We start from the raw sequence: 23,815 nt of genomic DNA, 5'->3' as shown, positions 1-23,815 counted from the left end.
TCTAGGAACAATGGGTTTGGGAGGAGAAATTGCTATTTTTTTGGTATTTATTTTTTCCAGTGAGGCTTTTTTTCAAAACTCTATGAATGTGGGAAAAATTGATTATGTAGACAGATCTAGCTCTCCTTCTGATAGGCACTAATTTCTGGGCATGATGAGTAAGTGAGATAGAAGAATAGTTCTTAGTAAATCTTAGTACACCTTTGAGAAACATAACTAAAAAAGACGAAGTGGGTATTCACCCACGAAAGCTCATGCTCCCATAGGTATGTTTGTCTATAAGGTGCCAAAACACTCTTTGATGCTAAAAAAGACAGATTAGAGAATGAGAGAGGCATTTCAGAACACTTCAGCTGAGTGAATCTGAAACTATGTTTTATTTTGACCCAACAGCAGAAACAAATAGAGTAAATGCCAGATGGGTGAGGAGAAATCTTAAGGCAGAAAACAAGCAATACCAAGCACAAAATGCTAGTCCCTGCACAAATGAGATGGAGCAGAAATAATGGCAAGTAGCTAAAAGAGTACTAGCTGTATTTGAAGGAATGAACACTTACATTTTCTTTAAGGAAGTTCATTTCTTAGTACTTAAAAACTGTCAGGCTATTGTTTCTTCATTTGGAAGGTAAAGACTAAACAGCCAAGAAGAATAGGAAGACAGGGATTGAAATGTCGAGAGTATGATATGAAATAGTACGCAAACTTATAGAAATGATAATACGGCTGCAAATTTTTGCAGACACTCACTATGGCGTAACAACTAGCCCTTCCATGACAAGGGGATAGCTTATTTCAACAACATTGACTCAAATGCTGGGCCTAGGAACCTAAGGGCCAAATGCTACCATCCTTACTTAGAATATGAAGTAACTCAGTCTGTGAGCACTATCACTGAAATGAATCAGGTCTACTTGTAGACTAAGGGCCTGAACTCTCTGACTTCAACAGGGTTTGGATCGGGTCCTGAAACACTACTCAGGGTGAGTGTAACAGGTTGGGACTCACCACCTGGTGCCTCCCATTGGTGACTCCAGGAATTAGCTCTGTCCAGCAGAGCGCCTCCTCCTGGTGGTATCCTATCCATCATCTTGCCCTCTGTTGGTGTCTCCGGACCCGCGTTGCTCCCTGCTTGGTGGCATCCTCTTCGAGGCCACTGCCCTCCAGCAGTGCCCTTTAGTCCATCCGCACCCCCTTCCGGACAGTGGGGGGGTGAGCAGCAGTCCTACACCCCAGCCACTATGTCCAACCACACACTCTGAGTCCAATCCCTCTTGTCAGGGATCTGGCGTAGTATAATGGCCACTCCCTACGGCCAATGGCTGGGTGTACTGCAAGTGGGAGAAGGGGGGACCCAGGCCCGCCCTTTACTCTGGGTCCTGGCCCAGGGACCCTCTGGTGGCAGCCTTGCTGTCCTCTTTCTCTTCCCTCCTCTGTCTGCTTCCCTGGGTCGCTTCCCCTACGGCTCCTTGCTCCCGCTAGGCCCTTCCCTTCAGGGCCTGTAGGCTACGGGCTAGAGCTCCCTTTTGTTCCCTGAGCCTGGCCAGCACTGCGCTGTCTGTGGTGCTAGTGTGATGTTATTGATATAATCTGGCACCAAATCTTGTGCAAAGAGGGTCATATAAAGTGTCTAAGACCAGATTATGGGTGGCTGGTTAAAATTACGGTGTCTGTACATATGTAACACTTTGCAATTGAAGTTATGAGTAATGGCTCTATATTGTCTGTATTTTAAATTTTAAACTCACTTCTGGGAAACATTCCAGACAAGTTGGTGTCAGCTCTGACTAGCCTGCTTGATGGTCCATTAAGGACCATCAGCTACACAATTAACCCATGGAGAGAAGGCAGATACGCCTTGTAACTCAGCAAAGTATGCAGGGACTTGCCCATGTGACTGCAGACTCCATTTTGCTGTAACTTTCCACAGTAAGGCAAAGAGGTTGTTACATCTGGAAAAGTCTATAAAAGGCTAATACCTCATCTCCATCTGATCTTCAATCCTGCTTCTTACCTCTGGAGGGACTTTGCTACAAAGTGAAGCTCTGAAAGAAGGACTGATGACCCATCCAAGCTGTGGATGTACTCCAGAGATTTGATTTGAACCTGCAGTTTTCTCCATCACTGCTACAAAGCTGGACTAAGAACTTTGCCATTACTGTATGTAATTGATTCCATTTAGCCAATTCTAGCTCTCATCTCTGTCTTTTTCCTTTTATGAATAAACCTTTAGATTTTAGATTCTAAAGGATTGGCAACAGCGTGATTTGTGGGTAAGATCTGATTTGTATATTGACCTGGGTCTGGGGCTTGATTCTTTGGGATCAAGAGAACCGTTTTCTTTTATTGGGGTGTTGGTTTTCATAACCATTCATCCCTAGGACGAGTGGGACTGGTGGTGGTACTGGGAGACTGGAGTGTCTAAGGAAATTGCTTGTGTAACTTGTGGTTAGCCAGTGGGGTGAAACCAGGGTCCTCTCTGTCTGTCTGGTTTGGTTTGCCTTAGAGGTGGAAAAACCCCAGCCTAGGGCTGTAACTGCCTTGTTTAAGCGATTGGTCCTGAATTGGCACTCTCAGCTGGGTCCCGCCAGAATCGCATTGTCACAGCTAGTCTCCCACCTTTGGAGACTGACCTTCCCCTCTCGAAGGCCAGGGACAGGCTGCCTGCTCCCTTCCTGGGTAGCCTTCTTATAGGGCTGAGCCTGGCCCTGACTGGCTGTCTCCAAACTGGGCCCTGATTGGCTCACAATAAGCCCTTCCTTGATTGGCTCCCTGTCTGTGCAGGCACCCTGTCCTGCCGCAGCCCACACTCACAGGGAATGGGGCAGTCCACCCCACTACAGTGAGCAAGAGTGGCAGAATACACCTCAAAATTGACAGATGATTAAACAGGCAACTAAGGACTAGATCCTGCTCTCAACGAAACCAATGACAGCTCCTATCAGCTTCAATGGGAGCAGGATTGGGCCCAACAGGCAAGTGGGTGTCTAATTTAATTCAGAATTTTAAATATACAAATGGATGGCACTCCTAACAAGAATTATATAGCACATGCCACAGCATACAAAAAATATTTCACATATTCATAAGGTGTTCTAAAATATACGGGTTGTAGCACACTTCAGTCATCTGGGCAGAATGAAGCCCAAGCAATGATTGTAAGAAAAGGCGTGATTTCCTTAAATGGACAGAGATGTAGAGGAATAATAAAATCTCACAGATTTTGCCTACTGGCTAATCTACAGATAAGATGAGAGGCATTACAGATGTTAATCTTACCAACTACTGTGTTGGAGGAAGGGGTAAAAAATTTCATGGACCAGTCAAATGTGATCACAGTATATTAATAGAAAGAGATGAGTATTCCAGAATTCCTGTGTTAGAAATAGGATCACTTACATCTGGAAATTCAATTCTTCTTGTACTGGATAATCTATCCATAACATGTGGGATTATATCTCTATTCAAATCAGGCAAAAAGTTCTCATTATGGTCAAGACAGCTAAATTTGCAAAATAGATGGTATTTAGAAACAAAATTCCACTACAAAAGCACTAGACTTTGTACCCACAAGGATCAATGTTTTGCAGTGCAGGGTATCCGCACTGAACACACAAAAGGGTGGCATGTACATGCAGAGTGCATTTGGATACATAGGCCTGGTGATTTGTGATACAAGATTCCTCTATCAGAGGCTTTTGCAATTACTTTTTTCTCCAGTTTATCCTTTATGTGAAAATATATTATTATTATTATAATAGAAACTCAACATCTAATTAATTTGAATGATGGTCATTCTTCCAACCTGATAAACAACAAGAGTAATGACAAAATAGCAAAACATTTAATTTGCTTAAAAGCGAGAAGACCATTAAAGACCTTATTAAACTAGGATATTAATCTTCAAATGTTTCATATCCTTTATAGTCCATTTATATTTTAAATGATTCCTTAAGAGTTTATTCTTTCTTCTTTAACTCCCCAGTCATGACTCCAAACTAGCAGAGTCTTTTCATATGACATAGTCCAACACTGAGTTTACATTGTCTCAGAATTTCAGGATTTGCCTTCACAGCTGAGATTAGTGATCTATTTGTCCAGCTATTACCAAACAATACCTGATGTTTCAGAGGAAGATAAAACAAACAATTGTGCATAGTGTCCCTAGCCAGTTAGGCAAAGCTGTAGAGTTGACAGGTGAAAAATCCTTCCTGACCTCAATTAGTAAAATGATCAAATTATCCAGTCCTTTAAGCCCACCACTGTTAGCACATACACCTCTGTATCTCCTAATAGATATGGAAATTAAATCAAATTTTGACCACACAGCCATCATGTAATCCACACTTCATTTGCTACACATAAAGGGCAAATCCCTGGCCCCACTAAAATCAGTGGGAATCCTGCCATTTTACTTCAGTAGAGCCAGGATTTCACGCAAAGACTTTGACTTTTGATTTGAACGGTGGCCACTGGCAAAAACCTCCAAAGGGCTATAGCATAGCACACTCTGGTCACTCCTCTTCCCTGCCTCAGACATGGATCTGAGGAGGGTAATGTAGGAACAGGCTAGACAGGCTCTATTGAAGACTCCTCCACTCTGGGAAAAGTGCAAATGGTGAAGAACAGGGCAGAGGATAGGTCCCACTACATGGAACATTCTCTGCCTGTAATGTGCAGGATCAAGCCCAAACTCTGTTGGGTGTTGAGTGACTTTGTGGGCTCAGCTCTTCACTCTGCCTGAGCGTGACTTTCAGGGGTTCGGTTCTCAGTACTTTCTGAAATCAGGTTCTTTTAAAAGCAGTAGTTCTCAAACTTTTTTTTCGCTGCCCACTTGAAAATTGGTGAGGGTCTCAGTGGACCACTTAATGATCTATCCAAACATTATTTGTTCTACAAATAAACACACAACTCATATTTTAATATCAGTAGTTTTACCATTCTAATGCAATGGATGTGCCCTCTCTCCCCCACTGTGACAACCCCCGAGCTGGGGCTAGGAAGGAGGGGGGTATCTCCCTCTCTCCCCCTCTCCCCCACCACAGCAGCCCCCAAGCTGGGGCTGGGAAGGAGGGCTGTCTCTCCCTGGCAGCTGCAGTCCCGAAGCTGGGGAAAGGCACCACTTTCTCTGGTCGCTGCAGCCCTCCCCACTGGGCAGAAGCCCCTACCCTACAATCCTGCTGCAAGGCAGAGGTCCTGAGCTTTCCACTCCCCCCAACAGTCTGGTAGGTGGAGAATGGGAGGGAGGACTTGGGGGTGCCACAAGCCGAACTTTATCTGTAAAAGAGCCACATGTAGCTCATGAGCCAGTTTGGCCACGCCTGATATATAGCACAAACTTCCATAAAGTTCAGAGGCCATCATATTTTCAACTGTGGTAACTTGTTTGGATTTTTAAGTGTGAAGTCACAATATTTACTATGTGGCCACTTTTATTTGTCATTTCTAATTCCCTAACACTCTTCCTATAGTTTCCATTTTTATTGAACTTTTTATTTCAGATTATAAATTTTTGTTCTTGATTATATGACCATATATATAAAATATTCATCATATAAGTACAATTAAAATGTATAATCCCCAGAAGATGTTTATAAAAATTTAAACTACCCTGAATTTAATTAAGGGAGTTAGAGGATTAAAGGCTTAAAATCAAGTTTTAAGGGGTGGCCAATGGGATAAATTTATGTGAACAAAATTATATTTGAGTTTTTTAGGTTTTAGACCAAGAGGAGAAACAGATTGATAAAAAAATAGAGAAGGGGGTATTAGCTAAAAATAAAGTCCAGGGTTAAAACACCAGTTATACTTACCTTTAGCATGAGTAATTTATGTTAGTCTTTGGAAGACCAGTTTTGACCAATTATACATGGGCCTCGTCGTAAATCCATTCAAGTCAACGGGAATGTTGTTATTGACTTCAATAGGCTTTAGATCAAGCCCCATGAGCACAACTTCTGTTTAATACATAGGGCCAAATCCCAGACTCGCTGAATTCAAAGCCCAAACTAGTAAGTCCAAATGGTTTCTGTACATTATTCTTTTTGTGATATAGACTGTCTAATTCTATTGTGAAAACCGTAAATGTTATACTAAAAACTTTCATTGTCATGCAGATGTTAGAAGTCCATGAATCACAGACTCATGGACGTGACCTCAATATGTTATCTAGCTCAGTGCCCCCACTCAAGGCAGGACTATTTAATAACTAGACCTCTCCTGACAGGTGTTGTCTCATCTGTTCTTAAAACTCTCCAATGAAGGAGATTACACAATGTCCCTAGGCAATTTGTTCCAGTGCTTAACCACCCTGACAGTCAGGAAGGTTTACCTATGTTCAACCTAAACCTTTCTTGGTGCAATTTAAGCCCATTGCTTCTTATCCTATCCTCAGAGGTGAGGAAGAACAATTTTTCACCCTCCTCCTTGTAACAACCTTTTATGTACTTGAAAACTGTTATGTCCCCCGCCCCAGTCTTCTTTTCTCCACACTAAACAGACCCAATTTTTTTAAAACCTTTCCTCATAGGTAAAGGTCTAGATCTTCAATCATTTTGTTGCTCTCCTCTAACTTTCTGCAATTTGTTCCTGAAATGTGGTGCCCAGAACTGTACATAATACTCTGCTCTGAACTGATAAGGCCTCAGCTTGAGAGAAAGATTTACTTCTTGTGTCTTGCTTACAACACTCCTGCTAATACATCCCAGAATGATGTTTGCTCTTTTTGCAATGGTGTTTCATTGTTGACTCATATTTAGCTTGTGGTCCACTATAAGCCCCTGATCCTTTTCTGCAGTACTCCTTCCTAAGCAGCCATTTCCCATTTTGTATGTGTGAAACTGATTGTTCCTTCCTAAGAAGAATACTTTGCATTTATCCTTACTGAATTCCATCCTATTTATTTCAGATCATTTCTCCAGTTTGTCCAGATCATTTTGAATTCTAATCCTATCCCAGCTTGGTATCATCTGCAAACTTTATAAGTATACCCTATGCCATTATAAATCATTGATGAAGATATTGAACAGAATTGGACCTAGGACCAATCCCTGCAGGACCCCACTTGATACGCCCTTCCAGCTCAACTTTGAACCACTGATAACTACTCTCTGAGAATGGCTTTCCAAACAGTTATGCACCCACCTTATAGTAGTTCCATCTAGGAATATGCACTTCTGTACAAAGACGACACACTGGGGGTATGTCTACACCACCATGTAAGTCTGGACTCAGACTCAGGCTTGAGCCCAACCCCCCACTTCTGTCTATACACATCTGTCAGATTCGGGCTCAGATCTAGAGTCCCAAGATGCTGTTGGGGTGGAGGGTCCAAACTCGAGTCAAGTTGGGATCCAGGGTTCAAGCCTTATTGCTTTGCATTGTAGATGTAGTGCCCAGCCTCACAAACTTAGGAACTGGGAGTTTGTCAAAGGCATCCCACAATCCCATGGGCCAAATTCCTTTACCCTCTCTATCCCAAGAATCTCCCATTGACGTCAGTGAAAATGGAAGCAATTCCTCTTCCCCCAGTGTACTGCAGCAACTCAGTGAGTCAGCATTAACCCTTCCGTTTCTTCTGACCACCAAGGTTCAAACACACCACCAGAGAGCCATCTGTGTTTGCAATGGAGACTCAACAGAAGCAGCCTTTTGCAAAGCATGCTGCTTCATGGTCACAGGAGCACAGCCAGATTTTGGTAAATCTCTTGTGAGGCTAGCAAAACAATGGCCTTTAATAAGAGTCCCAGGAATGATCATACGCAGGGGTGGCTCCAGGCTCCAGCATGCCAAGCAAGTGCTTGGGGCGGAAAGACACTGGTGGCGCTCTGCCAGTCACCGCGAGGGCAGCAGGCAGGCTGCCTTCAGCGGATTGCCTGCGGAGGGTCTGTTTATCCCGCGGCTTTGGCGGACCTCCCGCAGGTGTGCTTACGGAGGGTCTGCTGGTTCTGCGGCTTTGGAGGACCTCCCGCAGTCTGCCGAAGCAGCAGGACCAGCGGACCCTCCACAGGCACGCCACCGAATGCAGCCTGCCTGCCGTGCTTGGGGCAGCAAAATGCCTAGAGCCGCCCCTAATCATACATCCCACAAATAGCAAAGCATCTAAAAGTGTTGCAAATTTACTGGACGGGTGACCAGAGCAGGGAACAAATTAAGCAGCTCAAGACGGAGCACAAGAAAACCAGGGACCACAACTGCACCTTGCCATCATTATGCTTATTTTACGAGGAGTTTGACTAGCTGCTGGAGATTGTGCTGAGAGCGGAGCCAACGGTGGGGCATGATGATCTGGTCAGTTGGGATGGCAACCTGCTGGCCCCAGAATCCCACATTGGAATCAACAGCAGGCACCAAATTAGGACAGTAAAGTCACTCTGTTACTGAAGCCAAAGCCAGAGGCTGTACTTGAAAGAGCTTTTTGATGCCTCCCCTGAGGAAAAGCAGCAGACACAGAGGGGACAGAAGCCTCCCCTGAGTTCAGTAAATGTCTGGATCCATTTTAATGTTTATTAAAACAGTAATGGAAGGGATTTCCATTCTATGAGCCAAGGCAAAAGTAAAAAGAAGTCCCAGCAAGCTGTGTGTATCCACTAGTGGTGGATTATATCCCAGTAGCTTGGCTCCTCCCTTTCACTACTCCCCACCACATGCAATTCAAAAATGGGAGTCAGGAAATGCAAACGGTAAATGCACCTTGAAAGTGAATTTCCCTTCAGAAGGTAGTTTTTTGTGATGGCATTCCTGTTTCTTAAAAATAACCGTACACAGTGTGCCTGTAAGTATGCCGCTCTAATCGCTCACCGGTGTAACAAGGCACCTGGACACAGGGGGAGATGGAAGTGTTTTCCATTTACAAATCTACTCCATTTCAGTTAGAGGGTGGCTGTAGGTGATGAAATCATTTGTCCCAAATTCAACTTTTTCCAATTTTTTTTCCAGAAAGGTGGCACAGGGTGGGAGACGGGGGTAAGGAGGATGCCTATGGAGTTGTGTGTATTTGCATACATATAGCCATAAGAGGCTAATCCACGTGGAAGCTAATGCATCATCCTGTTGATTTCCTCATGAATTCTGGCCCAATCCCAGATCCCAATAGCTGCAAAATTTGCTAGAAGCAGCTACTCTAGATAGTCACATTTCAGGGAAGGGCTGAATTGTATTTTGCAAGGCCACCTTGGTAGCTTACCAGCGTACTCCACTTGTAGATAAGTCACTATGTGCTTGATTTTTTTGGTTGCACATACTGCCAGTTTCCTAGTGGCAGCTTGGAATAACATCTCCAATTGGATACCACAAGAACTGTTATGTCCTCCAAAGTGTGGATGGCCTGAAGTGCAAAGCATTGTGAGGCCCTCCATGTTAAAGAGCCAGAGTAAGACAGCCCCTCACTGGTCTGGATTGCATCCCAAAATGTCACACTGTCACTCCATTTATGACAATGTCATTTGGTGGGAATAGTGCCCCAATCAGCAAAATCCGCCCCCCCCGCCCGACATCATGAACTTTCCCAATACACTCCATGTTGACATTCATAAGTCAACCTCTGTCGTCTACAAGGGCTTGTATAACAATGGCGGCGTTAGATGTTTGGCTGCATAGGTTCTCTTTGTTTGCCATCCTAGCTCTGCACAGGTAGCTGGCACAGTAGATCTCAAGTGAACCACTCAATGACCACAAGATCCATTAAGGTACAAAGATACCTGGCCTGGTTTATTGTGGACGAAGCACGGTACTAGTATCATACAGACTCTACCGGACCACTACTACGTGTATGCCCATAACAATGGACCAGCTCAGTGAACGGTGAGACTTTCCATTCCTCCGTAGGCCAGACAGAGACACTACTTTTGAAGCTTAATTTTATACATCAACAAAAACAAGTTATGTATTGCCCCTCTGATGTGGGTAATTACTACCCCTATCTTACTGCTACTCAGGTGATGGAATCAGTTTCCATCTGAAGCACATGGCCAATCCATCTCCAATGCCTGCTGGCAATGATGGCACTCACATCGTTTTGGCTGCACTGTGTCAATAGATCTTGGTTTTAGATTGGTCTAGGCCAAAAGATATGGAGGATTTTTCTGAGGCAAGTTGTATGGAATGAAGACAGTATGACATGTCCAAACTTTTTCATTCCCCAGCATTCTACACTATAAAGTAAAGTTGAAAGTAAACAGCTCTGATAAGTCTTGTGTTTGGTTTTGGTGTTGTATATGGATGATTTCCAGACTGTATTTAAATTCCAGAAGGCGTTCCTGGCTTTACTGATTTTGTTCCAGATATCCTGGCTTGTTCCACCATCCTGGCTGATGGTGCTGCGCAAGTATGTGAATGTTTCTACATTGGTGAGAACCTAATTCTCTATCCATATTGGTGATGGCGAGGCAATATTAAAGGTCACGATATCTGTCTTACTGAGATTGATTTTCAGTCCAATTTGCTGGCTGAATGCTTTGAGTTGGTTGTTTTTTCTTGTATATGGTGTTGGGTATGTGATAGGAGAGCGAGATCATCTGTGAAGTCCAGGTCTTCAAGGGATGAGAAGGTGTCCATTTAATGCCTCTTGGCAAGTCTTTTGTTGTACGCTGCATTACCCAGTTGATGGCAGTGTTGAAGAGGATTGCAGACACACCTCTGACGTTCTCATGTTTAGACTTCAAAACTGATCAACACTGCATGTAAAGTTGAAATAAAAGCTTTTGATGATGTTGATTATACGGAGAGGGATTCTATATGCCCGCAGAAAGCATTCACAGGACCAGCCTATGGCGCAATCTAAAGCCTGCTCAAAGTCTATGAAGTTTATGTAGAGTTGCCGTTGCCATTCTAAACTTTGTTCTGTTTCGTAGAGTGATGATCTGGTCTCTGCATCCACGCCCTTTCTGAAAGCCAGCTTGCTGTTTTCTGAGAACACTATCAACTGCCTCTGATATATGCTGGACTATGATCTTACACAATACTTTGCTTGGCACAGATGAAAGTGTGATACCATGCCAGTTACTACCAAAGAAAGGAACTCTTCACTATAACCCCATTGGTCCAGTCATCTGGCACTTGAGATGTGGTATAAAGGCTTTATTGGCACTTGTCTGTGATGACCCACATAACTCACAAGCAGAAATAAAACTGTAGTCATCACAAACTCATACATAAAATATTCTTTGAACCACATTGAAATACCATGCATTGTTTCTCTAATATTGAGGATATATACACACACACGGACACTATGCATTGTTTTACCCTTGTCTGTTTTCAACTTGGAATGAATTTTAAGTGATTGCAGTAAGTAATCTCCATATATAAATACATTTTAATATAGGAAACTTGGTCTTGTAGCTGCCCCTTTTTGGCTTGATACATGTTTCTGGTCAAGTCAGTGGCAAAACTCTCATGTAATCTAGTGAAAGCAGAACTGGGCCCTCACAAAATACACAATTTCATTTAATTCTTTGCCTTTGTCAATTACACCTCTCTGCTGCCTGTAAATTTCTAGCATTGTAGCTTCTTCCATTAGCAGCATTCACACACACGTTTTACCCAAGTGACATGATTCAAACTGCTCACACTCTTTAGTGTGAAAGTTTACAGACACACATTTCCTACCTGACTACAGAATGTGGTCCTTGATTTTTTCCAACAAAACTATATTTGAGTCAAAGGGCAATTTCTGGAGCTTAGTACAGTATCAAATGATGGCCTAGCAGTTTTCATGCATTCACTCTAGTGCTCCCAGAACGACTCTCAGACAGGAACTCATGTTAAGCTGCTTTACTGAAAGACCTTGGGGCGGGGGGGGGGTGCGAGGGGGGAAATACAGCAGACAAAACAGCCACAGGTCTAAGCAAGATGTGTCATAAGCCCCTCAAAACTGTAGCAGGATGTCATCAGTAGACTTTACCTAAATTAGGATTTACTGTACAAGCCTAATGACTTTCCAGCTGTGTTAATGCTGCTGCCTACTGCCACATCCAGCTGCAGATGTACTTAAAGATCACTAAATACTTAAAGAATAATATATTCTGAATATTCTCTATATAAAAGGAGGTACCACTTAGGTTTCGTGCAATGAAGTAAATTGTTTACATTAATGCAGCTTTTGGTATTCACATATTTGCACTTTTTCCCCAGTCTATAACTTAATTCTGTTTGTCCAACAGAAAGTTTAAGCAATATCATAGTTAACATTTTTTGGTAAAACACATACCCTATCATAAAGAAGATTTTAAAAGTTAGGTTAAAATCATATTATTCAGATGGGCATTATAAATCTTTAAGTAACTGTCAATTGAGATCAGAAAGGAGTAAGGAAAAGTTGTATCTATTACATACAGTAAGGGTATATGAGTTAGGGGTCTACTGATACTCTCTTTACTGCAAGTATGAAGTCTCCTGAATATTTGATGGGCCTTCACCAAGGGAAAAACAGTCCCATTAGAAAGTTGCCTTCAAATAACTTACAAAGGGCCTGATCCTGCAAAGGGCCAAGTGTCCTTGATTCCTACTGACTTTAGAAGTCAATGCTCGCTTCATTGGCTTCAATCAGCTTGAATTAAGGGTGCTCACAGCACCTTGCAGAAAGTGCTTAGGCTCTTGCATGATCGAGAGCTTTGGGAGAAAGGTTTCTATATTGGGGCTTTGACTATTTTTTCTGGAAGGAGAATTTACGTGGGCAGTTTGGTTCACAGGTCATGCCCCAATTTACTGTTTGTAGTTATGGAATTATCTTAGGAAGTTCTACACATTCCCTTTGTTTGTTAAAATGGTTTAACATCCCTCTTTGTTTGTGTTTCTGTTTCTGTGAAGAGAGTTTCCAAAAATGTTCTTACATCAAAATATGGACAAATTACATTTGAGCTGGATAAAAGCTGTGATGCAAGCCAATCATCAGACCAAACCAAGAAATTCATAGCTAAGTGTGATCCTATAATTAACTCCCAGAGCTGTAAGAAAACAAAGAAACACATTGCTCTAAATCATAGTCCTGATTCTGTGCCCATCAGCTTCAGAAGGGGCAAGATTGGACCTAAAGGTCCTACTCATGATAGTGCTGTGCATCTGTCAGTCTCACTGAAGTAAATGGGAACCATGGTGCTCCGCATCGGGTCATATTTTTGCTCATAATGTTGATTAAAGTAGAATTCAAGTTTTAGTGTGACTTCAGCCGGGATTTTTTTCCAGTTTCACACTGGATACAAGAGGTTTTTTTTATTAAGACATTCTGGGCCAACTCCTGCAATCCTTACTCAGTTCCACCTAGTCTCTACCCAGAGAAACAACAACTGATTTCACTGGTTGCCTAAAAATGACAGTGTGAAACAAACAGCTCAGGATCTGGCCGTGAACCCAGCCAATATTTCAGGTCACTGTTCATAGTTATAATATAAAACAATGTTCCTTCATTTTATTCTTTATACTGTATCTTTAGGGCCTGATTCTACATTACCCTGCACTATGTGTGGTAATTCACCCTGGTACAAAGTGAGGGCACAGTGCTACCATTCTGACTTGGCAGCTTTTTACACACTTGTGCAGATGCAAACAACTAGCATGATGCAGAGCAATGGACAATCAGGCCTGTAGTCGTTATGAAGAACACACTGGTCATAGAATAATCTGTCACTCAAAGTTGTTATAAATAAAACTATCTCCAAAGTATTTCATTGCTGGGGAAATTTTTTTCTCATCATACATGGTTGTTCTGTGATTTGATTAACCAGGGTTTGCCTATGAAAAGGCTTGAGCTAGCTAAAAGAGGTTAAGGATTGTCTGTCAAATGGGTAATATTAGTTACTATGTCAAATTAAAAGGACTATTTTGATCATCTTTTACTGAAATCAGAGCGGATATGAATTTTGTGTGTACCCTCTTGTTCACTTCCTTTCTGGTTCACTGCAAAGTTGTTTTAGAGTTTTTGAACAAGTGCATCATCCTTTGGAAGATACATGTATATAATTCAAAGCCTGCACATGAGCCCAATCTACTGAGAGTTAGTTTTTCAGAGAATGGACCGTCAGATCTGTTATAATAATCGAACCTCCAAATTTACCCTTTGTGTAAAAAGCATATACAGTGTTCATAAGTTTTTTACAATAACCTATAACAAGAAATCTTAATGAAAAGTCACTCAAGTTGCTTTCAATAATAAATATTCTAAACAGATGCAAAAATGTCAGATAGAAAAAACTAAATTACTCCCAACAACAACAGGCCACATTAATGTAATTCAAAGACTATTTTAAAATCATGCTTGGTAGAAACAGAAAATACAAAACACTGGAAATCAATAACAGAAATTGATATGATGTCTATTAGGCCTAATTGGTGAACAAAAATAATAAGAGGGAATGGGCTATTCCACCCATCGCTTCCTTTTTGGATCCTTTAAAAAGAAAAGGACTTTGTGGGAAATTAAAAAAAAAAACAGGAAAAGAGAACAGATGAAGGCTAGTAAAGTTACCTTTACCATCATGGCTGACATGTCTACCATCTCCTAGGAAACCAGGCCTTCATCATCCTAATCCTAAAAAAACCCCAATTAGACTATGTCAGATAAAGGACCTAGATACTACTACTACCTCTACCAGCACAAGCTAAATCCCAAACACAGCCTAAAAGAAATGAAATCAAACTGAAGCAGCAGCAGCAGCAACTGCTCTAGTTCATTCCAATTAATTTATTTTCCCCAAAAGAACCAACATACATGTGAGCAGAATCAGGGCCTGCATGTCAAGAATACACTAGACAAATCACAAATGGAAAACATCAGCCTGTTGCAGATTCAGGAACTCGGGCTCATGCAGTTCAGAGGCCTGCAGTTACTTTTGATCAGGTCCTAAATGTTGTTTGCTTGACATATTGTAACCCACTGTCAGCAATGTGTAACATGTTTAGGATTTTTTGCAAAGGCTCACAGATCCTGCATTAATAAAAGCAAATGCCCAGGAAAAAAAACCAGTGCTCCTGAAACTTGAGCACCAGATATTAGGAAAATCTTAAAAGTAAGACTATCAGGCCAAAGTTTCTGCTCCAGAACAAGACCCTGTGCCAGATTCTGCTCCTATGTACAGTGCTGTGAGTCTAGAGTACCTCCACGATTTACAGAAGACCATGAAGCTCTGGCCCACAGTATTCTACCTACCTTAGAATTATTTTGGTCTTGTGCAGCTGTAACAAACATATGGCCGACTCTCCTGTTTTATGCCCATGTGGTTCCACTGACTTAGTTAGTCACCACTGGAGTTAGTCACATTGGCCAAAGACTGATGTAACATGGTGAGAAACAGGCTCACAGAACTGCAACAATTCCAACCATCAAATCTCAGGAAAAGGCCTTCACAGACACGCAATCAGGCTTTACCTCAATTCCTTTGTTTGGCTGAGTCTAGAATCTCGCAGTTTCTGAGTCCTCTCAAGTATAAACCATAGATACTTCAGTCACTTTGTGCACTCTACATGCAAACTAAAGGGCTGCTGAACAGTCCTCTCTTACAGGTCCTCCTTGGTTCATGCAATTTTTCTTTCAAGCTCATATGTGCAGAAATGTTCATTTGTTCAGCTTTGTTTAAGTTACATGAACTTTGAAGCAGAGAAAGAACTCAAACCATTTTAAGGGCTCAGATAAGCCATATATAGCAGTTACATCACGATCATAATAACCTGAAACCACATGAAAAACCCACAGCAAAATTACTTCTCATTGGGTCACTGGATGGCAATCTCATAGTCTCTGCTACATTTAATATCAATGTCACGTATGTTATTTTCCATTCATAAAAAAGTAGGGCCAGATTCCACCTCCCACTGATATAGGTGTACAATAGAGTTGAGGGGAACATGAAAAGCTTCTTCTTGCATGGCCAACATATGGGCTAGGCAGAATCACAGTCTGCCAATGGGGGTAGGGACTGTACAGGAAGAGGCAGGGCTTCTCATCATGGAGCAGGACCAACATGTAGCCAACAGGCTGCATCCCACAAAGAGAGGTGGAACAGGCAGGGCCAGTGCAAGGATGTTTCGTGCCCTAGGCAAAACTTCCACCTTGCACCCTCCCCCCCACTGCGCCCCCACCCTGAGGCACCCCCCCACGGCAGCTCCCCCCCTCCGCCCTGAAGCGCCTCCCTTGCGGCAGCTCCCAACCCTCCACCCTGAGGCATCCCCCACTGCTCTGCATACGAGCATGAGCACCCCAAGCACGCCTTCGCTGCTTCACTTCTCCCGCCTCCCAGACTTGCAGCGTCTAAGCAGATTGGCACCGCAAGCCTGGGAGGTGGGAGAAGTGAAGCAGCTCACCCCTGCCCTGCCTCCTCCCCAAGCATGCCGTGGCTGCTTCACTTTTCCCTTACTTGCTGCAGGCGGCCCTCCTCGCGCTCCCCTGCCTCAGCTCCCTCCGTCTAAATGCTGGTGGCGACCGGGGCAGCTGAAGATCTGGCCGCCGTGGTCACTGCCGAAGAAAATGGTGCCCCCCAAATGCCAGCACCCTACGCAACCGCCTAGGTCACCTAAATGGTTGCACCGGCCCTGGGAGCAGGGCATGTTCTTCTGCACGCTGGGGCATTATGGGGCTACCCCTATTAGAACTGGTCAAAAAAAAATTTCCTGCCCAAAAAAAAAAAATTACTTTTCATTGAAAACCTCACAAAACAAAACATTTCAGCTGAAAACTGAAAATCCTGACCCCAAAATTCTTTTTAGAGACAAAATTTTTGATTTTACAAAAAAATCCTGAAAGTTTAAGGAAAACAGACCCTCCTGCTAATATTTTTGTTCTGTTATAATCCCAGTTTTCCACAAAAAAAGTTGGATTAAAAATTGCTTCTTAACTAGCATATAATTGTACCATTGGCCAAGCAAAAATTTATTTTTTTCCACTTCTAGTTTGTGACATAGGTGCTAAGAGTTGCACCAAATGGGGGAAATGATCTCTTCTTATACACTTATGTATAGAGTCAAAATACTAAGGACACAAATTGCATTTTTAATCTTGTTTTGATGTGATGCAGTGCCTACCTACATAGCAACCTATATGTACCTGATATATTAGGTCAGATCAGGTTAGAAACAAGCAATACAAACTCATTTTCTTCAAAAAGTCATTGTCATGGGGTGCTCCACTTACCACTGGTCTGGCACCTCCTCTCGGTCACTCAGGGGATTGGCTCTCAAGGTAGACACTCCCTTCCATGGTTTCCATGCTGTCATTCTGACTCTCCCTGTGGTCTACAGCTCTTCTCTCACTCCAGAACCCTCAGCTTCTCATTCATGATTTAGTCCTCCAGCTAAGTCACTCAGAGTTCCCCCTTCTGGGGTACAGTCCATCAGCAGTCCCAGACAGTCTTCCCATTCACTGCCTCAGGTCTACACCACACCCTCAATAGGCTGGTACAGGAACCCAGGCCCATCCTCTTCTCCAGGTTCCAGTCCAGAGATTCTCAGCTCAGCAGTTCTGGGCTTCCTCTCTGATTCTTCCCTGGACTGCTTCCTACCACACTGGTTTCCTTTTTCTCTTTGGGAGTACTAGCTCCAAGAACCCTTCTCACTCTTCCCAGTGAGTGATGACTGCTGCTGCCTCTCTTCCAGCAGCTCCCAAACACATTTCCTTCTTCCTAAGGAGCAACTGCCCTTTCACAGTCACCCAGTCTGTAGCCTGCTATCTGGCTTATAGGACCCCCTTGTTCCTGCACAGGTGAACCTCCCTCTAATTAGCTGCCTCCAGCCTAAAGCTCCCCTCTTTATGGCCTAATTAGCTGATTGGAATAAAGAGAGCCATATTCTTCTCTCATTTAAACCTGTGCATTGACTCCAAAGAAGTTGCATGAGAGCAAAATTTAGCCCCATTGTCTCAAGGAATAATAGTGAGGGGTGCATCTGGAAAGGTTTACAGCTTCAGAAATTATCCCAAATCTTGAATGCTTTGTGAAAAGACATATGAATATCTTGGGTCTGCAAATGTGAGCTGGAAGTTTCATCAGAATTGACTCATACTTACAACAAGTTCTGGTTGGACCAGAACTCAGATGTGCAGAGAAGTTTCAGGAGTAAAATATAAAGAAAATATGGTTGATGATTATTATTTTTTTTTGAGATTCAAAAAGGAGGGTGAGTTTTGAGCTAGTCTGGATGATGTTTTTTTCTCATTTGACTCTAATATTTATTTTGCAGAGATCCCGAAAATAACATGCATAGCATGAAATTGTGGTTTAGGGGGAAGTTGAAACCTGAATCACTGATAAATTGTCATTATTGTAGAATAAAACTGTGGTGGTGTCATAACATTTCTTCCCAGATCTGGACCTTAGCGTCCAAAATACGGGTGTTAGCATGAAAACCTCCAAGCTTAGTTACCAGCTTGGACCTGGTATCGCTGTCACCAGCTAGGAATTATACAGTGCCTAGCTCACTGTGGTCTCCCCAAAACCTTCCCTGGGGGACCCCCAGACTCAGATGCCTTGAGTCTTACAACAAAGGGAAATAACCCCCTCCCCTTGTTTCCTTGTTACTTCCTCCCAGGCTCCCCTCCCTGGACGACCCTAGGAGATTCCCTGCTTCCAGTCCTGGAAACACAAGTACCAAGAGATCTAATCTCTCTTCCCCTCTTACCCAGAGGGTATGCAAAGTCAGGCTTAGTAAATCTAACACAAAGAGATTTTCCCCCTGACTTCTTCCTCCAACCAATTCCCTGGTGAGCTGCAGACTCAATTCCCTGGAGTCTCCACTAAAGAAAAACTCCAACAGGTCTTAAAAAGAAAGCTTTATATAAAAAGAATGAAAAAGGACATAAAATATAGTCTCTGTATTAAGGTGACAATATACAGGGTCAATTGCTTAAAAAAAATGAATAAACAGCCTTATCCAAAAAGAATACAATTTAACATATTCCAGCAACTACACACATGTAAATACAAAAGAAAACAATATAAACCTATTGTCTTACTATCCTTGTACTTACAACTTGGAAACAGAAGATTAGAAAGCCAGGAGACAGAAAGATCACTCTCAGAGCCGAGAGGGTCAGACCCAAGACAAAGAAAAAAGAACTCACCCCCAAAACTTCCCTCCACCCAGATTTGAAAAAGTCTTGTTTCCTGATTGGTCCTCTGGTCAGGTGTTTGGTTCCCTGTGTTAACCCTTTACAGGTAAAAGAACATTAACCCTTAGCTATCTGTTTATGACAGGTGGTAGAGGAGCCTGCTGACTTTTTGCTATGAGGGTCAGTGTCACCATTATTATAATTATTAATTATTGTTATTTGTGTAGTGTTTAGGACTCCTTTGTGACAGGCACTACACAAAACACAGAACAAAAAGATGGTCCCTGTCCCACAGAGCTCTGTAATATCATCACAGGGAGTGGGACGGGAAAATGAATAGGAAAAATAGCAGCCCAGAATGGTAGGTTGGATGAAGGCACCATGGTTACCACTCAGATGTACCAAGTTTCTGAATTTCCCTTACTGAAAAGGTGAGAGTCTCTTTAATACACAACCTAGTGAGGGCCATGTGGGCGAAGTAAAGCCCATTTTAGCTGCCTATGGTGCCAACACCAACACCACTATAATTTGTGCTTTTCAGAGGTTAATAATCACTCAGTAATAACTTTTAGTGTGGGAGAAAGTTAGTTAGTTAGCTTTTCAGTTTTACTTTCTAAACCAAACACTAAAAAGCAGCCAATTGTGCCTTCCATCAAAAAAACAAAAAACAAACAAAAAGGTCTATCTAAAAAAAATGCAAGCCAGCAGGAAGCCTGACGTAGTAGAACAGAAAGAAAAGTTCCACCAGGCTGTCATACCACTTGTCACTCTGGTTGACATATGGTGACAGAGGTAGGAACAGAGAGCCAGATTTTCAGCTGGTGTAAATTAGTATCATTCTATTGATTTGAATAAAGCTAAATCAATTCATACCAGCTGAGGTTCCTGCCCTCAGAATGAAAAAGTCTATTTTTTCTTCCTGACTAGTGTTTTTAATTGCAGGTACGTGGGCCTTGCTTCTCCCTCCGAGTAGCAGGAGAATGTTTGCTAGACTCATTCATCTCCACTGCTGATGAAAGCCATAGTTCCTGGTGTAAATCCATAATGCACATGTGTACGTGTCAAAGTCTGCTAGGTTATAAGAAGACAAACTGAGCTGATAAAGTAAACAATTTGCAAAACCTGTGAATCGGTACAGGTCAATGCAGTTCCAGTAATCATTCTAGTTCTGCCCATCATCATGAGTGCCTTTGGATTTTAATATAGACTAAAAAACACCACAAAAAGAAAGAACACTACTGCTTAGCCAAAGCAAAATGTTAGCAATTCTACTGTGGTTATGCTCCTAGAAGATCTTAATGCAATTAAAGCTCATTCATTCTCAGTAATGTAATGGCCTGAAGTTTGGAAAGCAGCTGCGTGTTCTGAATGAAGGAGTGTGGCAGACATTCATCGAAACATCAGACTTTAGTGAATGATACAGAGCCAGATTCCATTTTCAAGATTTGTTTGACTGAGAGCAGAGGGTGCTCAGTACCATTCAGGATCACGCCCTAGATCAGGCTGTTATAAACAGATAGCTAAGGGTTAATGTTTCTTTCACCTGAAGCACCTGACCAGAGGACCAATCAGAAAACCGGATTTTTTTAACTTTGGGTGGAGGGAAGTTTGTGCTTGAGTCTTTGTTTTCTGTCTGCCTGCTTTTTTTGAGCTTTGGAGAAGTAGTTTTCTGCTTTCTACTTTTTTGTTTCTAAGTGTAAGGACAAAGAGATCAGATAGTAAGTTATATGGTTTCTTTTTTTTGGTATTTGCATGAATATAAGTGCTGGAGTGCTTTGATTTGTATTCTTTTTGAATAAGGCTGTTTATTCAATATTCTTTTAAGCAATCGACCCTGTATTTTGTTACCTTAATACAGAGAGACCATTTGTATGTATTTTTTTTTATATAAAGCTTTTTTTTTAAGACCTGTTGGAGTTTTTTTTCCAGGGAAATTAAGTCTGTACTCACCAGGGAATTGGTGGGAGGAAGAAATCAGGGGGGAGATCTGTGTGTGTTGAATTTGCTAGCCTGATTTGGCATTCCCTTTGGGTGAAGAGGAAAGTACTTTTTGTTTCCAGGACTGGGAACAGAGAGGGGGAGTCACTCTGTGTAGTTTCACAGAGCTTGTGTCTGTGTATCTCTTCAGGAGCACTTGGAGGGGGGAAGGGAAAAAGGATTATTTCCCTTTGTTGTGAGACTTAAGGGATTTGGGTCTTGGGGTTCCCAGGGAAGGTTTTTCAGGGGGACCAGAGTGCCCCAAAACACTCTAATTTTTTGGGTGGTGGCAGCAAGTACCCAGTCCAAGCTGGTAACTAAGCTTGGAGGTTTTTATGCTAACCCCCATATTTTGGACGCTAAGGTCCAAATCTGGGACTAAGGTTATGATATGGTAGCAGCGGTTGGGATATAGACAGAATCCAGAAGCCAGTAGGAATATTATATTTTTCTTTTCTCTGCTAAGGGCTTTTTAGCAGAGAGAAACAGTTTGGTTTTAAAAGGGAACCAGAGAGAATTTTTTTTTTCCTGCTCTCTCTGGCAGTTTGTGGCTTGCATGTTAAGCAAGAAGCCATTAAGGTGCTATTAAGAGTCTTTTGTCACACAATAGCACTCCCATTGAGAGTCATACCAGCACTATATACATGCAAATAAAGTGGTTTTTCAGGTTTACTTAACATTGAAGATTAGCTAAAGGCACTGTTGCTAGGCAGACTTCAGGAGGCAACAGAGAACCTGCAGTTCAGAAGATAAACACCGGAGGGCACCCCAACACAAGAAAACAGGAACCATGACTTCTAAGGCAAAAATTGAGGCCGAAGAGCAATTCAAAGAAGTTGAACACAGGCGACAACTGGAAATAAAACAAAAAGAGATGGAGATGAAAGAAAAGGAAGAAAGCATCAAACTGGCAGCCTTCCAAAGAGAACAGGCAGCCAAAGAGGCAGCACACAAAAGAAAACTAGAAGAAGAAGAGGTGGCCCACCGAAGGAAACAAGCAGAAGAAGAGTTGGCCCACCGCCGAGAAATGGAAAAACAACAAAAAGAAAATGAAGAGAAGGAAAAACAGAGAAAACATGAACTGGACTTGGCAAAAGCTGGGCTGCATGTGCCAGCCAACCCTAACAACCCGGCGCCAATTATTGCTCCACAGCACAGGAAATTTCCCACCTACAAGGCAGGTGATGACACCGAGGCCTTCTTGGAAAATTTTGAAAGAGCCTGTCTTGGGTACAACATCCCCGAAGACCAGTACATGGTAGAATTGAGGTCACAGCTCAGTGGACCTTTAGCAGAGGTGGCAGCTGAAATGCCTAAGCAGCAAATGAATGACTATAAACTTTTTCAAACCAAGGCCAGATACAGAATGGGGATAACCCCAGACCATGCCCGTCGGCGCTTCAGAACCCAAAAGTGGAAACCAGAGGTGTCATTTCCCAAACACGCCTACTACATTGCAAAAAACTATGAGGCCTGGATAACAGGAAACAACGTTCAAACCTTGGAAGAACTGCACCTCCTCATACAAATGGAGCAGTTCTTGGATGGTGTTCCTGAAGACATCACACGGTACATACAAGATGGAAAACCCAAAGATCTCGCTGAGGCGGGGGAGATTGGAGCCAAATGGATGGAACTGGCAGAAAGCAAGAAAGCTACTGTCAAGGGGAACGATTACCCCAGGGGGCACACAGACCATAAACCCTACAACCGAGGACAGCCAAAGACCCCACATACCACCCAAGTAAAGCCACAGACACCCTACCCTTCCACCTCACCAGTCTCCAGTAACTCACCTCGGCCCAGTGACCCATCAGATGGAAGATGCTTTAAGTGTAATGAACTGGGACATATCAAGGCCAACTGTCCAAAGAACACCATGCGAGTGCAATTCATTACACCACCATCACACCAAAGATCCCCAGGCCCAGATGCCTCTCAAATACCCTTGGAGCGAAGGGAAAATTTGAGAGTGGGCGGAAAGAAGGTTACTGCGTGGAGAGACATGGGGGCACAAGTGTCAGCTATCCACCAATCCTTCGTTGACCCCAAATTCATCAACCCAAAGGCCAAAGTTACAATTTACCCCTTCATGTCACAAGCTGTAGACTTGCCTACAGCTCAACTGCCTGTCCAGTACAAAGGCTGGTCAGGAATGTGGACTTTTGCAGTCTATGACAATTATCCTATCCCCATGCTACTGGGGGAAGACTTGGCCAACCAGGTGAGGTGGGCCAAGAGAGTGGGAATGGTTACACGTAGCCAAACCAGGCAAGCTTCCAGACCCATTCCTGTTCCTGAGCCGTCCACAGAGGCCCCATCTGTGTTACCAGAGACCCCGACAGAGGTAGTGGACCCGGATTCCATGCCAACCACTAAAACAGCCACAACACCTCCAGTCCCAGGCCCGGAACTGGAACAGCAACCAGCACCAGCAAGTGCAACCCCATCTTCAAACTCAACGCCAGAAGGCGCCAGCGAGCCAAAACTGGCAGACGCAACAGACAGCCATACCCAAAAGGCTCATCCAAAGCCTGAAATAACCTCAGGTGCACCAGCGAAGAGCGGTTCACCAGCAACGAAAACAACCCCATCACCTACATTGCTTCCAGAGGGACCAAGCCCAAGTCCACAGTCTGAGAAAGAACTGGCGACCCCAGCCTCAAGGGAACAGTTCCAGACTGAGCAGGAAGCAGATGACAGCCTTCAAAAAGCGTGGGCGGCGGCACGGAGCACCCCACCTGTACGCCCTGGAAAAGCTACGCCCATATGTTTGGGGACGGCGGTTCCAACTACAAACTGACCATGCTG

The sequence above is a fragment of the Gopherus flavomarginatus genome, chromosome 3, assembly GCF_025201925.1.
Source record: "Gopherus flavomarginatus isolate rGopFla2 chromosome 3, rGopFla2.mat.asm, whole genome shotgun sequence".
Taxonomy (NCBI): domain Eukaryota; kingdom Metazoa; phylum Chordata; order Testudines; family Testudinidae; genus Gopherus; species Gopherus flavomarginatus.
Note: the sequence above shows the minus strand (reverse complement) of the source record.